The sequence below is a fragment of the Sminthopsis crassicaudata genome, chromosome 2 (genome assembly GCF_048593235.1).
Source record: "Sminthopsis crassicaudata isolate SCR6 chromosome 2, ASM4859323v1, whole genome shotgun sequence".
Lineage (NCBI taxonomy): Eukaryota > Metazoa > Chordata > Mammalia > Dasyuromorphia > Dasyuridae > Sminthopsis > Sminthopsis crassicaudata.
In genome coordinates, this window is record NC_133618.1 from 540,328,103 (window position 1) to 540,345,702 (window position 17,600).

General features: G+C 37.0%; 1 protein-coding gene across 8 annotated transcripts in view; it reads left to right on the plus strand.

The window, feature by feature from the left end:
• Positions 1-4,598: 4,598 nt before the first annotated feature.
• Positions 4,599-17,600, plus strand: part of DENND4A (DENN domain containing 4A) — a 126,793-nt gene continuing 113,791 nt past the window's right edge. For 5 of the 8 annotated variants that reach the window (XM_074294772.1, XM_074294776.1, XM_074294775.1 and 2 more), the window contains exon 1: positions 4,692-4,883. The gene's annotated coding sequence lies outside the window, so the exon portion shown is untranslated. Of the gene's footprint in view, positions 4,884-17,600 lie in introns of all 8 variants that reach the window. The other 3 variants (XM_074294773.1, XM_074294774.1, XM_074294777.1) reach the window with 1 other exon arrangement.

The window sequence follows — 17,600 nt, forward strand, 5'->3', positions numbered from 1 at the left end:
ATAAACAACAAAACATGATAAAAGTGAAATTGTTTATACTTTAATGGAAAACATATGGTTCCCAATGTGAATCATTTCCAAACCAGCTATTTGTATTAAAACACAAAATTGTTAGTACAAAGATCTAAATCAAAAGCAAATTGGAAGAAATGACAAAAATGAGAAGGTAATATGGTGTGGAGTCAAGCAATTTGACTTAAGTTGTTGAAAGACAAGAAAAGAATAAAAGAGTGGATGTCAACATAAGCTATTATCATAGTACTTGGAACATAATAAGTGTTCCATACATGCTTGTTGGTTTCCTAAGGAAGCTTAATGTTGGAATACAAGGGAGCCACCTGACAGTAGCTGGTGGAGATCCAACCCTGACCTGCAGAATGGATCTCCTCTTGTGAGAGGATGATACAAGGAGACTGAGAGGCAGTTGCTGTTCTCTGACCTCTCTCCTCTTCCCTCTACCTCCAATTTATCTCATTCCCAGTCCACAACACCTGTGTCAGCAAAGCCTGCCCTACAAATCCTTCAGATGTTATGATCCACAGCTGTAAATGCTCTCAGATAATTGACCTGACCCTTAACAATTCCCTGTTTTGGGTTTTGTTGTTTTTTTTTTTTGCTGTTATTCCCCCCTCCTCCCTAGAGCATGGTCCACACATTGAGGAATGCAAGCAGCACTATCACCTCTAGATGGTTGTAGCAAGTATTGATCTTATCATGGAGGCAACTTTCAGAGAAGAGGTGTATAGTCAGAACAGGCATTTAAGTCTCTCATCAGTCTCCTAGCTCAGCCCCTTCATGTATTAGCCTATTTGATTACCCCCAACTAAAAAAGTCTTACCACGGCTCTTCTTCCTTTCCTTCCCCTTGGATTACTGAAGGAACTCTGGAAGGATCCTTCTCACGAACAGCTCTGATTCTTCTTGTAATTCTTGTATTTATTATACCCCATGTTCAGGCGCCATATGGTGAGCTGTTGGAATACACAGGAGCCACCTGGCAGTGGCTGCTGGAGATCCAACCCAGACCTGCAGAATGAATCTCCTTGTGTGAGAGGATGATACTGTTCTCTGACTCTTTCTTCTTCCCTCTGGTTCCAATTTATCTCATTCCCAGTCTGTAACACCTGTGTCAGCAAAGGCTGCCTTGTAACTCCTTCAGATGTTATGATACACTGTTGTGGAGGCTCTTGAAGAATTGACCTGTCCCTTAACAGCTTAATATAAATTAATTTCTGCAACAAGAACAAAAAAGCCTAGAAACATTTTCATCAAAAAACAAAAACAAAACAAATAAACAAACAAACCACTAGGTCTCTTTACCAAGGATGAACAACAAACAGCTGGAATAGACAGATCAAAAATGCAAAAGATAGTAAAGATTTTTATATCAAGTTTTTTTTTCTGCAAAATCTGCATTCTAAAGTCCTTGATGAGCCACACGAGGAAGTTGGAAAAGACAACTCAACTAGAATAGGGAGTTTATGCTTAAGATTATGTAATTTGGGGGGCAGCTAGGTGGCGCAGTGGATAGAGCACCAGCCTTGAATTCAGGAGGACGGGAGTTCAAATTTGATCTCAGACACTTAATACTTCCTAGCTGTGTGACCCTGGGCAAGTCACTTAACCCCAGCCTCCAAAAAAAAAAAAAAAAAAAAAAAAAAGATTATGTAATTTTGAGGATGTTGAGATCTAAATTCCCATACTATTCAAAAAAAGGATGCCAAAGATTTGAAGATGACCAAAAGAATGTTAGAAATTACTAACCTATGTGTTTATTTTCCCATTTCTATGAAATATGAAAAAAATCTTTCTCTCATGTGATGTGTGTGTGTGCTCGCAAGCGTGCATGTGTACTCATTGAGGAAATTTTTGATGAAAGTATGAAAAGTATGAGATAGGAATGTATTGAAAGATGATATTCCATAGTGGACCACATTTTTTACACTCATACAACTGACTAAAACATGTAGAAAATAAGATATCTCAGTACACTTGCTTACAAAAAAGCATTTAGTTTAGAGCAAAACATCACTTTTACTTTACTCTTTAACAAAGTGCCTTTCATGAATGTGTCACTTATACAAGATGCCTTCAAAGATATCAACAAACTAATTTCTTTCAATGACTCTTGATATTAGGCAAGATGTAAGCCAAGGAGAGATATTGTCATAAAAGATATTTACTTTTGTCTTGGATAATGTTCAATGTAGACTCTAAATGAAAGGGAATCCTACAGATGATCCTTTTTGTGAATGATGTATTTATTGCATCAAGTCCAGAGCTTTACAATATCTTAGGTGAGACCCATATTCCTCAAAAAAGCAAGAAAAATCTAGTGGATAAATAATGAAGTTAAGTCTGATTAAGACATACATTTGTAGGGATAATCATAATAATTAGTCACACACACATATATTTGTGTGTGATATCTATCTTGAATAGACACCGAACACAGATAATGAATTAGTTTAAGAGTTTAACAAGATAGAATTATATTGAGTCTGGGAAATGGAATGTTTTATTAAACCAAAGATGCTTTCTGAAACAAAGACATATCTTTTCTTGGAATATCAGAGTCTCTGAAGGAATATCATCGTTGAACAATTACTAAAAAGAACCATGGGTAGGTTCATGCTAAGCACAAATAGGCTGTTAACATTACCATAGAAAAAGCACCTAAGAAAAATGGTGTAAGGATCATAGGAGAGAGGTATGATAAAGTGCTCATATAGTGAGAACAAGGAACAAACAATGGACAGTTTGAATGACTAATTATATTCTGACAATGTCAAGAGAACTAAAGGAAGACTTCTGGCATGGGTGCAGGCACCCAAGGTGAATGCTACAAGGGTCGTAGCACTGGAGAAGATATTTACTTGGAATGAGTATCCAGTAGAATTTCACAAACCCAAGTAGAAAATTCCATTCTGTAAAGTATGTAATTATTGTAACTGTTACTACAATTGTTACTATAATTCCCAGTTGCACTGTGCAGATTTAGGAAGAGGCACAAGGTTGATTTACATTTTATTTGATATCAAAAGAGTCATTGAAAGAAATTACCTCTGCTACTATCTCCAATGGCATCTAAGATGACTGACATATTCATGATAGCTTGTTAAAGAGTAAAATAAAATGTTTTGCTCTATTAAAATCAAATACTTTTTATACGCAAACATACTGAGATATTTTATTTTCTACACATTTTACTACAACTCTATCTTGATATGTCACTCTCGAGTTCTCAAAAATGATGGCTATGGAGATCCAGCGCTGACAGTTCGCCTCTGGAAGGACCTCTCTCTAATACAGTTTGACAACAGTAAATATGCTACCTAAGGGGAAAAAGGATCATCACCCTTAGTCTGTTCATTTGGTAATTAGTTCTTTGGCCATGGCCACTCATGAAATTCTGCAATGGATTTTAAAAAAAAAATTCTTCACACTACTAAGTGTAAACTTAGTGAACTGAGGGACTTTAGCTGAGAACTGAGTGAACTTAACTTATTTTGAACACCCGAATCGCTCTTTACAAAGGAGTGGTTGACCCCCTTGGGTATAGTAGCTGGTGCGGCTACAAACTGAAGGATGCATTTTATCCCTGTCCTTGGAGAAAGACTTCAGGCGCCTGCCACTTGTCTTTGGCTACGCTTCCACACATGGACAAAGCTGTCAGCAATTATCTACTTTTATGACAAAAGGCGGATCAGAAGCCTGCGGGTTAGTTTGTCTTTTTAATTTTGAAGTTTGATTTTACTTGTGGAATCTGCGTCAAGAAAGAATTTGTCAGAACCGAATTTGTTCAGGTTGAAGAACTCTGGGAAGGAATTTCAGAACCATCCACTTCCCTCTTCTTTCCATCGTAGCGGAGAATAGGCCATAATTAATTAGCCAGCATAAACTCCAAATTAAAACAATAACCAGAACAAAACCCTCTCCAGAACCCTCGTGCTCTTAATGGTGGGTGGTTTTTTGTTTTTTTTTTTTTTTTTTTTTTAAATCCAGTGTAGTTTCTAGAGAAAGTCCCTGGATTCCCCATTCTGCAAGGTTGTTTATAGCGGTAACGAAACCCTCGTGGGGCTGAGTGCCCCAGGGGGATTCCCAATCGCACCTGAGCTGATTTAGAGGGAGGAAGCTAAGGGTCCTGGCTGGGGAACTGTCCCTAGGCAGCCTCGGGATTGGTCCTGCCCCGTTAGGGACTTGCTTCGGGCCACTTCTCAGAGATAAAAGGCGCATGAGGAGATCCGCGAGCTCGCCCCAGGTAGATGCAAGTGTGAAAGATTAGGGTGTGGAGTGGGGAGCCAAGATTATCTCATCCAGATTCCTCACACTCACAGTGTACGGATAGGGCAGCCTCTCCCGCGCTCTGGCTGTCAGGCGGGCTAGGACTGTAGGTTTACCAAACAACCAAAGCCGAGATGAGGGTTGGGCAGTTTCTGCCCCGCCCCCTTTCCCTCCTGCTGTGATATGGAGGGTTTTGGGACCCGGTGGACTCCCCTACCTCTGGGTCTCTCCCCCGCCCCCCTCCGCCCCTGCCCACTTCGTCAGGAGACGCCGGTTGGCCGCTCGCCCGCCGGAATGGTGACGTCACTGTCAAGATGGCGACGGCCGCGGCGGCCTCGATGGGAGGAGGAGGCGGAGGCGGAGGCGGAGGCAGCGGCGGCCGCGAGGGGAGGAGGAGTCCCGCCTGACTGAGGCAGCAGGCCACGGGCTGGCGGGTTGGGGTTCCGCGGAGGGCGGAGCACTGGGCTCGGGATGATCTAAGCTGGCCAGGAGCCGCCGCCGCCGCCGCCGCTTTGGCTCCTCGTGCCCAGCTGCCGGGGAGGGGGGGACCCCGGCTCTGCTGCTTGGGTGACTGGCCCTGTAGCTGCGGAGCCCCAAGCGGTGAGTGCTTGGGAGTGGGGTGGCCGAGCGGTGACATGTGGAGCTGTCACTGCCGGGGACGGCTCCTTGTGCGTGGTGTGGTGTGTGTGTGTGTGTGTGTGTGTGTGTGTGTGTGTACGCGCGCTCGCGCCCTCGGGGGTCCGCGAGCGGGTCCCGGGCGGGGGTGGCCGGGGGCTGCTAGCCTCTAACCCCCTGAAGGGTCTGGGGAGTCGGGCTTTGTGGGCCACTTCTTCAGACCCGGTGAGGGCAGAGCCACTTTGCGCTTTCCTCGTAGCCAGGCCGCCGGCTCTCCCTCCTCGGGACAGGTTTGGCGGCTGCCGCTCGGCCCCTGGGCTCCGCTGGTGATCCGGGAAGACGGTGTCGGGGGTTGGGGGGGCGCCGCTCGAGGCTGTTTGTTTCCTCCCTGCAGACGGGGCAGGTGGGGGCGGGGGGAGAGGGAGTTGAGAGACAGAGGTGGGGGAGGGGGAAGGAGGGAGCGGGGAAGGCTCCCAATCTGGGTTCCTGACATCCCCGTTACGTAAGGCTGAGGTGACTCCCGGGGATCCCACCTGCTCGGCTCGTGTGAAGCCCCACGGACTCCGAAGAAGTGGCGGGTGAGCCCTCAGCCCGCCTGTCATCCCAGGGCAGTGAAGCAGGGCCTGGGAGATGCTGCCGTCCCTGCCGCTGCGGCCGCCGCTGCAGGGGGTCCAAACCTGCGGAATGGAAGTGGTGGAGCACCGTCGCTGCAGCCACTACCACCGCCTCCGCTGTTGTTGTTTGTAAACGACCGTGCTCCCCCTTCTTGGGCAGCCTCCCTCCCTGTAAAGTTTATTAAGAAAGAATGAAAAATGCTTCGTGATAGCAATTCATCACCAGCGCTTTTAAACCGGCCGATGTATTGGTAACATTTGTGTCACGACCACGATGTGCTTATAATGAAATCTCGTAGCGAAGAAAACTCGGGCCCTTCCAGGTGGGCGTTTTATTTTTAGTTGCAGGACAGTTATTCTTTGGTTCTGTCACCGGTGTCCGTTGTGTGCTGGAAACTGTAACAGCCCAGAGAGATGAAAGAAGCTAACTGGCCTGCTAGTTCTGAGTGACAGTAGGAAATGAGCACCCAGTTAACTCGTGTTAATTAAAATAGTCTTGTTCGGGTTTTTTTTCCCCAGCTATTAAGTGTATGCACTCTTGTTTTTCCTTTGGCAAACAAACAACAGTAAACAATGTAGTCCAGATTACACTAAGTATTATTACTCGAAAATAATTTTTTAAAAGTGGAGTCTGGGGAGGTCTAAGTTTTTGCACTATCTTTGTAGAGAATGGAGTCTTTACATTTTGTTTCAATGTAATGAAGATCATTAGGGATCCAGTTTTTGTAATTCAAAGTATGAAGAAATCACCAAACATTTGTATTCTCCACCTGTTGGAGAAATTTTATCTTGAATAGAATTTAGTGTTTTGAACAGCTTCTTATTTTCTTTTTGAATTGTTGTTGGCAATAACATGCTATATAGCACTATTTTTCCAAATGTTAAGCAGGAGCGGTTTTTGGTTTTTTTTTTAATTCTGGCACATTACTTTTTCTGAGTTTTGTTTGTTATTATAGGAAAGTGAATTGAGTAAGAATACAACTAAAGAAGGAGGGGGAAATAATTATTCACATTCTCATTGAAAACCGTATAGTCATATGAAACGTCTATTTTCCAAATTCACCATTGGATGCTGAAGTTTGTTGGGGGAAGGTAGACTAGGAAAGAGAGTTTGGTGTTACTTTCTTCCTCCACATGTAGTATTATTTCAGGTAGTTATTGAATTATGTTGGATTCTTGGGTCTAATATTTGTAAAAAAGTGTAAGAAGTAACAAGTTTGGTAAGATTGCATATAAAGAAGAATTAAAAATTCTGAATTTTCAGAAGAATTTAAGAATGTGTGTGGGGTGGACATTGTGTGATGCTAGCAGAACTTTTTTATTACCCATCTTGTATATGGGGATTTCTTTTTGCCAACCATTTCTGTGCTATACAATGGGTATTCTTGAAGAAGAGAGGACTGGAATACAGTATAACAAAATTCTCTTTCCCCAACTTCAGTGGTTTTGTTTTATTGTCCATGCAGATCTTTAAAATATAAACTAAATGTCCCAAATCATGGATTCTTGTACCACTATTACAAAGCAGATTTTTCCATTCTACCTTTACAAGGAGTTGCATAGAACTTTTCAATGCACTCCTATTACAAGTGTTCTTCATGTTTCTAATGGCTCTCTTGTCTTTTGAAAGAATATTGGCTATTGTGTGAATATCAATGATACTTATGAATCAGAAATTCCTATTGCACATGTTATTTAAACTTTGTATCTCATCTACCTAGCATATTAAATACCTACTCATACTAAATCCTAATTTAGTTTGGTTTGATTTAGTTTGATTTGGTTTTGTGTGGATTTGTGAATTCATCTGTGAGGGAACTTCTAGCATAGTTCCCTCTCTCTACCTCTCTTTAACTTCTTAGTGCTCTAAGACTGTTATTTTCAGAAAAAAAAAAATACCAAACTACATTGATAATGGAAATTTCCTCACTAAGAAGTTCATATACCAATGAAATCTCAGGTTCAGGTCCTTTCTTTATAAAATTGGATAAGAATGATTTGGATCATAGTATAAGACTAAAAATTCTTAGAAATTTATCTCATAATTCTTTGTAACCAAAGCAATTTTTAATTGTTGCTTCTCTGTGATCTATATGATAATGAACAACTAATAATTAAAGTTACTCTCTGAACTATGACGAGCATTGGTGTCAGGATTGTATTACTGAGCATGATTAGGCACATTTCTCACTTTCCCTAGCACCCACATCCTCACTTTTCCTTAATGTGTACTGGACAATTGCATAGAAATGTCTATCACAAATTTCCTTTCTGTCCTCTAAGGAATTTCCAATACTCCACTTTTATCTTTGACTTAATTTCCCAAAAGTATACATATCTCCTTTGATAACACGTGCTCCTTCTGATATATTAGTATTAATACATTGCTACTTTTGTCTAGTAAAGGCAGGACCATCCATCTTTTTATGCCAAAGGAGCTTTAGTGGTTGTATCATCCAAACCTTTAATTTTTATAGCTGAAGAAAATTGAGGCCCACTGTAAGCAACTTGCCCCAAAGTCACACAGCTATTAAAAAACAGAGCCTGTAGTTTATTCCAGGTCCTCTGACTTCAGTTCCAGAGTTCTTTCTTTTATGCCTGGCTTACTTGTGTCTCTCTCTCTCTTTGTTACTTGACTAAAAAGCAGTTTCAGAGACACACCTTTATCAAGGGAAGAAGGGAAAAGCCATAAATCTAAAAGAAAATTAAACTGAAAAAAGAATCAGGATCATTCGCTTCTAAGGATCTTAAAAAGGCCTAATGACTTTTATTCAATATCTTCATCTACTTCCTCATCTCTGATGAAACCTTTACCCCTTTCTGAGGTATCAGCTTTCAGCATGAATTAAATATATATATATATATATATATATATATATATGTGTGTGTGTGTGTGTGTGTGTATATATATATATATATATTTCATATTTCTTTGTGATCTTTTAAATTGCAGCTATTATGACAATGTTATTTTAGATTTTTTTCATTGCAAATATATAGTATTCCTGCTCCCTTATGGGGAGCCTATATCAGGCTAGGATGAGAACCTAACAAACATTTATATCATTTCAATCTAAAATTGCAAGGTAGCTTTAAAATGAACTTTTGGAATACAGTCTGTCTTTTGGATCCTGCCTATATTGGTAAAACCTATCTATGCTCATGCATTTTATATTTGGCACCAAACTAGTTTTAAAGTGCTTGACCTTATCTTCATGAATACTCTTTATATACTTCTTAAATATATATATATATATTACAACAGAGAAAGAAGAGTCCAAGCCATTAAGAAAAAAGAATGGAAAAATATGAAGGGAGATTTTCTAGTGCTACATATAATTTTCTAATGAAAAGAATGACAAAAATTTAGGCAGGTCACATTTCTGACAATGTGCAGATATATTTTAGATTTATATGGAGGTAGATACACATATAATACACAGACATACTTATTCAGGTTTTCTTATAAATATTTGGGCCTCTGGTTCTTATGGTTTACACTAAGAACTATTACTAAGAACTATTGTTGAAATTAAAAAAAAAAAAAAAAGCATTTAAGATCTGTTTTACCTCTCTCATCCCCTCTTCAGCAAGTAAGAAAAACAAAGCCCTAGGTCACAAATATGTGTATTCAAACCGAACAAATTTCTGAATTGATCATGTCCAAAATTGCTATATATCGATCTGTACTCTGAGGTGGGTGAGCTACTTCATCATGAATTTCCTGGAATCCTGATTGATCATTGTAATGGTTAGAGTTTTTTTTCAAGTCTTTCAGAGTTGGATGTGAGACTTGTTTTTGTAAGATCATTTTACAAAATTATTAACTTATAGAACTCAAGCAATAGGAAATTCTACCTAGCTTTCAGCTCATAATCACCTGCAGTTGATTTCATAGGCCTTACATGACCCAAGGTCTGGAGGTTCCCTAACCCTGTTTTAGATCCCTTTTAATATGGTCCTTTGAATTTGAGACTGTCACTATCAGGAGCACATCATTGTTCTAGACATTGGAGTTTACAGTCTCAATGTCATCCTCTTTTTTTTTTTTTTTTTTTTTTTTTTTTTTTTTTTTGCTGAGGTAATTGGGGTTAAGTGACTTGCCCAGGATCATACAACTAGGAAACAGATTTGAACTCAGGTCCTTCTGACTTCAGGGCTGGTGCTCTGCATCACCTAACTGCCCCTCAATGTCATCATTGACTCTTCCCTTTCACTCTACATATCTTCAGTCCATTTCGGGAATGCTGTCTTTTCTGCTTATAAAATATTCTAATATTTTTCTCATAGCCATTGCCCTAGTTCAGGCCTTCTTTATTTTCCTCCTGGATTAGCCCTCCAACTGGAGTCTCTGCCTGCCTTAAGATTGTCCTCATAACATTCCTTCTACTCAATAGCCAATATAATCTTTCTAAAGTGTAGATGGGTTTGCCTATAAACTTTGGTGACTCCCTATTACTACTTTAGGATCAAATATAACTTCCTCTGGCATTTAAAGTTCTTCATAATCTGGCTCACTCTCAATCTTATAGTCTCCTTATATTGTTGCTCCATGCCATTATGATCCAGCAACACTGGCCTATTTGTAGTTTCTTGAACAAACTCTCTGTCTCCTGATCCCTGGACCTTTGCACTGGCTGTCTCCCATCCGTGGGATACTTTGACTTTTCATCTGCTCTTGGTTTCCCTGGCATTAAGATTCTTCCCAAATTACATTCCCTATAGAGGGCTTTTCCTAATAACCCCAGCTGCTTCAAAAGCTTCACTTTTCTAATTGTCACCTACCTAATCTGTATATATATATTTTAGTACCTAGTTATTTCCATGTTGTATCCCCTTAGAATGTAAGTTCCTTGAGGACAGGAATTATTTTTGCCCTTCTTTGTATCTTCAGTACTTGGCACAGTGCTTGGTACATAGTAAATAAGTAGATTTCAGAATAGTTGTTTCAAACATTTATTTCACCATATCCTAAGACAGTGAGGAAACCTGTCGGTGTTCTGGAAATTTATTGCTTTTGTATATGATAATCCAATGCTTCTTATGTTTATGAATGCTGAAATGTTCTGACATCATAAAAGAAATATTTTTATAATAATATTGAGCTTAAACTCAGTCTTCTAAACCCTGTTCCCTTACCCCCATTAAAAACAAAAACAAAAAAAGTTAACACCTGAGTATCCCCATGATTTTTCAAGCTTCTATTCAGGTCAGATGCCAAATTTAATGATTTTAAGACAAAAGGCTGCCTGAGGTCGAAGTAGTAAGGGCCCATGGAGTGTTATGTTAAGCACCGATAAAAATGATTTTATCTTCCCAACTTTCCAACTTCCCTTTATATGTTGTCTTCCACCATTAAAATATAAGCACCTCAAAGGTAAACTGTATATTGTAGTTGTTTAAATACTTGTGTCCTTTGCCCTCAGCACAGTGCCCGGTATGTATCCCTTACAAATACCTCATCTATTACTTTGTCTATCCTTGGAGAATGATTTGGGTTTTAAGCAAGATGACTCCCAAAATTTAACAGTTAGTGGCCAACTTATAGATTAGGAGCCTCTAGCTAGACTGATACACAGTTCATCATAAGCCTGAATTTTCTTTCTTAGTAGGACCTGACAGAGTTTTCATTCATTGCCCTGGTATGCCCTTTGAGAATTCATAGTAATATTCATGCCTCGAGAAGCAAAGTAGGACTTTTAGAGTGTGAAGAGATTTAAGAAGTAAAAGACACAGTTTTTGTCTTTGAAGAACTTATAATTAAATGTCGTAAGCATGGTAGACAGCAAGACCTTAGAGATAGTCTTCAAACTCTTTTTGCAAAGAAGACAATGAAGGGGGAGGTTTTGAAATATGAAGTGATTTACCTGAGGTCACACAAATAGCAAGTAGCAGATTTAGGATTTTAATCTAGCTGTTTTGACCCTTTAATATTCCTTTTACTACATGATTTTCTGAATCTAATTGGGGAAATTAAATGTACACTTAGGAATGACAAAGTCACATCTGCAATAATTGGTATTTTTTGATAATTTAAACTTAGTTTATAGTGCTGTGACTATTCATGACACCAGAGTGACCAATCAGGATTAATCTGGGAAGGCTTTTAAGAGGAAGTGAGGCTGGGTATCCTCAAAATACCTACCTTTGGGGGAAGGTCAGGTTACTGGGTTTCTTGAGTTTGGGAGTTCTGAGCAAATTGGGTAACTACTAACTTCAAGCACAAATATTGTGATTCCCTCAGTGAGCTTTTGCATCATTTGATTTTAAGGTTTGGGTCCTAATCTCATCTGCATTTTTAATGTAGGGGAGATAGGGATAACTAGGCTCCAAAAAATAGGTATTTGGGGAGGACTTGCTTTGGGGTAGGAGGAAGGAAGGGAAAAGGTGTGTATCTCAAAATGATTGTAATATAAAAATCATTAATAAAAGACTAAGTGGAGTAGTTTCTTATGTCTGTGTGTATTTTTGTGTTAAATTCAATCCATTTATCATAAAAAGAAATCTTGGTACAAAGTTGCCCAAAGTCTTCTGATTTTTTTATGTTATTAATTTTTATTTTTATAAAATTTTTGTTACATAATTGAACATGATACTTATTCACATTTTTCTCTTGCCCAAGAATAGAGAGCAGATGGCTAGCTATGTTTATATGTCATTATCCTGATGATTGTGAGAAAAAAATTGAGTTCTCAAATATCCCTTGAACGTAATTGATATTTCTTGGTGTTTAGCCAGAATGATATTGCTTCATTTGGTTGAAAGTTGACATCTTTATGGTTTTGAGCAAGATCCGTGGTTACCTCAACACTTTTTAAATACATATTTAGTAATACAGTTTAGTAAAGCATTAAGGTCTTTCAGAATGCCATGACAGGAAAACAAAACAAAACGTGAAAAAATATTATTTATTTTTATGCTCACAACGTTAGTATTAACTCATCATGATGATATGGGTTCTGCTATCCAAATGTGAATCAATGAAAGAAGAAACTTTAGATCCTTACTATGTACCTGGAGTTTATAGTCTATTGGAGATGACCATAACGTACATGAATTGATATCCAGAGAGGGACATGGGTTGAGAAAGTTACAAGATGATGATTGGAGCCATAGATGATATATTGAGCTGGAGGAAAAAGAAAAGGAAGGAAATAAGTCCTTGGGTTAGTTTGTAAAGGAGATGACAGTGGAGTCCCAAGGGAAGTGAAGCATAACTAAGGCTTTCTTGAAATAATTAATATAATGGTTAGAGAGAAGAGACAGTTAACAGGTAAGAGGAAGAAGGTGAATTAAGGATAGAATAAACCTTTCCTCCCCCAAAAAATAGGAAGAAAAAGGAAGAAAGAAAAGAGAATCACTGAAGCATGTCTTCATAAAGTACAGAAGAAAATAAGAGGCCTAAAAAAATCATGGGAAAGCCAAGGATAGCTTTGAAAATTACATGTTGAATTTATTACATATTTCATAAAAAAGCAAATTGCACATAATCTTTTTGAAATTTCATGTACAATCCATGTTTTTACTATATTCTGTAGAGGGAAATGTTCATTTTTTAAAAACCCTTTGAGGTCTTTTTAATGATAATTACTCTTGAATTATATAAATTCTTTAGTCTTAGCAACTTTGCTTCAGCCATAAATTAGATTTATCTGTAAGATGTAAGTACTCTTTCTGTTAAATTTGTAGATTTTTTTTCCTGCTCAATTTTTTTTAATATTTCAATATTATCAATTTCAAAGGTATTAAATTGTAGTCAGTTTTAATGACTGATTTAGAAGAGATAAACTCATAGAAGCAATATCTTAGTTTTTATGTCTGGATGTTGTAAATTTATAGCCATTCTTCTTGTTCTATAAAGCTGTCATTACTACTAAAAATTAGAATGAGAAGGGTTTTTGTGGATTTCCTTATGAGTTATATCTCAGAAGAGTTATTTTAGCTAGAAATAAAACATGAATTGGAGAAGGGCAAAGACTAGAAGCAAGAGCAATTAAGATTTTATTACAATTCTTTCTTTACCTACCTCTTAATTGAGTTAAAATTGTCCCCTCAGTTCCTTTAATGACAAACTTAGATACTTCTTCTATGAAATCTTTATTGATCTTCATAACTTGTTCTGATTCTTCCAAAAGTCTTTCCTGTTCTTTCTTCATATACTGTATTGATTTTTGTGTAAATTTTTTGTGAATGTGTCTTACCAGTCTAGGAGGCAATTAGATGGTTCAGTAAATAGAGTCAGGAAGACCTGACTCTATGTGAAGCAAATTCTGCTTCACTTACTAGCTATGTGACCCTGGACAAGGTTTAATCTTTGTTTGCCTTAATCCACTGGAGAAGGAAATGGCAAACCATGCCAATACCTTTGTCACGAAAAATCCTATGGACAATATGTTTCTGGAATCTTGAGTTAGATGCAATTGAACAACATCTTGCCACTATTCAAGAGTACAAGCTTTTGTGGACAATACCTTTTCATCTTTGCATCTTCTCTGTCAAGCTTAGTGCCTTGAAATATTAGGCACTTAATAAATGCCTAATAAACTAAAGCATTTTCCTTTTCAGGGATACCTATAATAAAGTGTGCTATTTATCTTTCCTTCAGTACTTCCTTTTTATTCTGCACTAAAAATTGTTTATTTAATTCTTTTTAAATGTCTTTTACTACTAATGAACTTTTTTCTCTTTTTCAAATAGAAGCTCTCACTTATTACAAATACATATAGTGAAGCAAAACAGATCAAAATGTTGGCCATATCAGAGGATACATAATGTTCTGTACCTCTGTCATCATTTCTTTGTCAAGGAGGGTGAGGTATGTTTCATCCTAAATTTTTTGAAGACTTTGGCAAAGATTCTGAGCTTTTTCAAAGTTTCATCTTCACACATTATTATTGAACTCATCATATAAATTGTTCTCCTTATTTCACTCTATATTTGTTCATACAAGCAGTTTTACATATTTCTCTCAGATATTCATCATTTCTCATAACATAATTAGATTTCCTTACATTCAAATTCTGTATTTTGTTCATCTATAACCCAATTAATTGGTACCTATTTTGTTTCTAGATCTTTGTTACAACAAAAGTTGCTACTTGAAATATTCTTGTTTATATTGGTCCTTTCCCTCTAACCTTGAACTCCTTGGGTACATGAGTTTATTGAGTTTGGGAACATAATATTAACAGTTAAATCCAATTAATAGTTCTTTAAACAGTCCATGAGTATGCATGTCTTCCTACAACATCTCTAACAATTATTATTTTTCTCTTTTGTCATTTTTGCCGGGTTGGTGATGTGGGATAGAACAACACACTTTGTTTTCGTTTGTCTCAGTGATTAGTTTGTTCACATGGTAGTTTATATTTCTCTCTCCTTTCATTTTTCTTCTCTTTCTTCTCCTCTTCTGCCTCCTTTTTTTTTTTCTTTCTTTTCTTTCTTTCTTTTCTTTTCTTTTCTTTTCTTTTCTTTCTTTCTTTTCTTTTCTTTTCTTTTCTTTTCTTTCTTTCTTTTCTTTTCTTTTCTTTTCTTTTCTTTCTTTCTTTCTTTCTTTCTTTCTTTCTTTCTTTCTTTCTTTCTTTCTTTCTTTCTTTCTTTCTTTCTTTCTTTCTTTCTTTCTTTCTTTCTTTCTTTCTTTCTTTCTTTCTTTCTTTCTTTCTCCTCCTTTCTTTTTTCTTCTTCTTTTCTTCCTCCTTTTTTGTTTATTTTCTTTGTCCATTTATCTTTTGTGAATGGATCATAAATTTAGAATTGTAAGGATTCTTAGAGGCTATTGAGTTCAATTTTCTCTTCTTATTCTCAGGTTTTCCATTCTTTAAATACTTAAGTTTTTATAAAAAAGAAATTTGTTGTGAAGATTTTTATCCAATTATTTTGATTATTATTCTAACTATTTTGGTCATGCAAAAGCTTTTCAATTGTATTTGATCAAGCTGGCCTATTTCATGATTATTCCTATTCTTTGTTTAAGAATTCTCTCCTAAGCTAGACTTGTGAAAGATATCTCTAACTTGTACTCTGTTTTAATATAACCTTTTACATTGAAATAATTACTCATTTTGAATTTATTGTGCAATATGACATGTGATGTTTGTCTAAGCCTACTTTTCCATAGTGCTTTCTACTTCTCCTAGCACTTTTTGTCAGATAGAATCTCCTCACTGAAATAATTGGTGTCCTTTTATGTAGCAAAGAAATTCAAGGGAGAGTGATACCTAAGAGGAGAGCTTAAGGATTCTTTTCACAAAGGGAAAAATGACCTTTACGCAATTAGACACTTCAGTTTACCAGGGGGGCTCTATGAATCCAGTCTTTTCAGAGATTCTATGTGTTCAATACAAGAGTGTGAAGGTGAAGTTGGGATGGTTTTCTGTAATAGTTGTACTTAACTATCTACTCACTGTAGTAAAGCTCTTTTTAAAAGCTTATTTATTCTGTCTGATAATCAATTGAGAGTCCATTGTGTAGAGACTTAGAAGTAACATAACTAGAAATTTTCAACCTCTGCACTTCAGGTTTACCCTAATACCTGGATCCTAGAAGGCAAGAAGTAACTACCTTTCTAGCCCCTCATCCTACCAGTTCAAGTGGGAGTTAGGTCTTGTGTGACCAATATGTTTCATTTAGCAACTTCTCTGTTTTTTTCACCAGTAACAATTTTTTCCCATGATTCCTGTTTTCTAGTATAATTTGAAATCTGGAACTTCTAGATCTCTTTCCTTGCTATTTTTCCACTGTTTCCCTTAGAATTCTGTTTTTGAAATGAGTACCAAATTGTTTTCATGTTAATGATTTATGGTATAATTTGAAATTGCTATTGCCAATCCCCTTTCTTTCTTTTTTCATTATCTCTTTGCACTTCTTGACCTTTTGTTATTATTTTGTTTAGAATTATAAAATAACATCTTGGTAGCTTGATCGGCATGGTACTAATCTTTATTTAGGAAGTATTATATTATATTTGCATGGCTCAAACTTAGCAATTAATATCTCCAATTATCTTTCTTGACCCTTTTAAAAAGTATTTTGTAGTTATGTTTATAGAAGACCTAAGTGTATCTTAGTAAGTAGACTTCAGATATTTTATATGATTTTATAATTTTTGGTTGGAATTTCTTTTTCTATTTTTTGCTGTCAAGATTCATTAGCAGTATAATTCAGCTCTTTATTTTGTTGGAGGCTAAGAAAGAATGAAAGAACAAATTAGAAGACTAGATGCAAGATCTCTTTTTAAATTCTGATAGCTAAAGTTCTTTGGCCTTCAGATATCTATTTGTCTTTAAAAGATGATCAAAATATAATTCTGAAGTCACTAGAAAGATTGGAATTCTGCTTACCACTAAGAAATTTATATTTCTTTGAGTGAATACTTGATTGCTTGAAGTTAGTATTATATCTGTGCCCATAATAATATTCATAACATATGCTTTAGGGTTCACAAAGTGCCTTAGAGATACTAGTTCGCAATTATCATGCTGTGTAGAGTAGGAACTTTTGTTTACCTATTTGGAAGGGGAAGCCCTTTTCACTGCTTGGTAGTTTATAGTTGTAATTTTTCCTTCTTCTTTCCTTAACATCACCTATCCCCAAGACAGCAAGCAATAAGAGTTGTTATAAATATTTTTGTACATGTGAGTCCTTTTCCATTTTTTATGATCTCTTTGGGATACAGACCTAGCAGTGGTATTGTTGGGTCAAATGGTGTACACTATTTTAATATTGGGCACAGTTCCAAATGTTCTCTAGAATGCTTGGGTCAGTTCACAACTCTATTGACAGTGCATTAGTATCTTAGTTTTCACACATCTCCTCCAACATTTATCATTTTCTTTCATCTTAGCCAATCTGACAGGCATGAGTTGATACCTCAGAATGTTTTAATTTCCATTTCTCTAGTCAATACTGATTTGTGAGCAGTTTTTCATATGACTATAGATAGCTTTAATTTCATCTGAAAATTGCCTATTCATATCCTTTTGCCTTTTATTAATTGGAGAGATGTGTTTAGTTTTACTGAATTTTCTTTCCCTTAGTCTTATACAAAATGGCTTATTGAATAGGGGAGAGGAAAGAGATATGTTCAGAA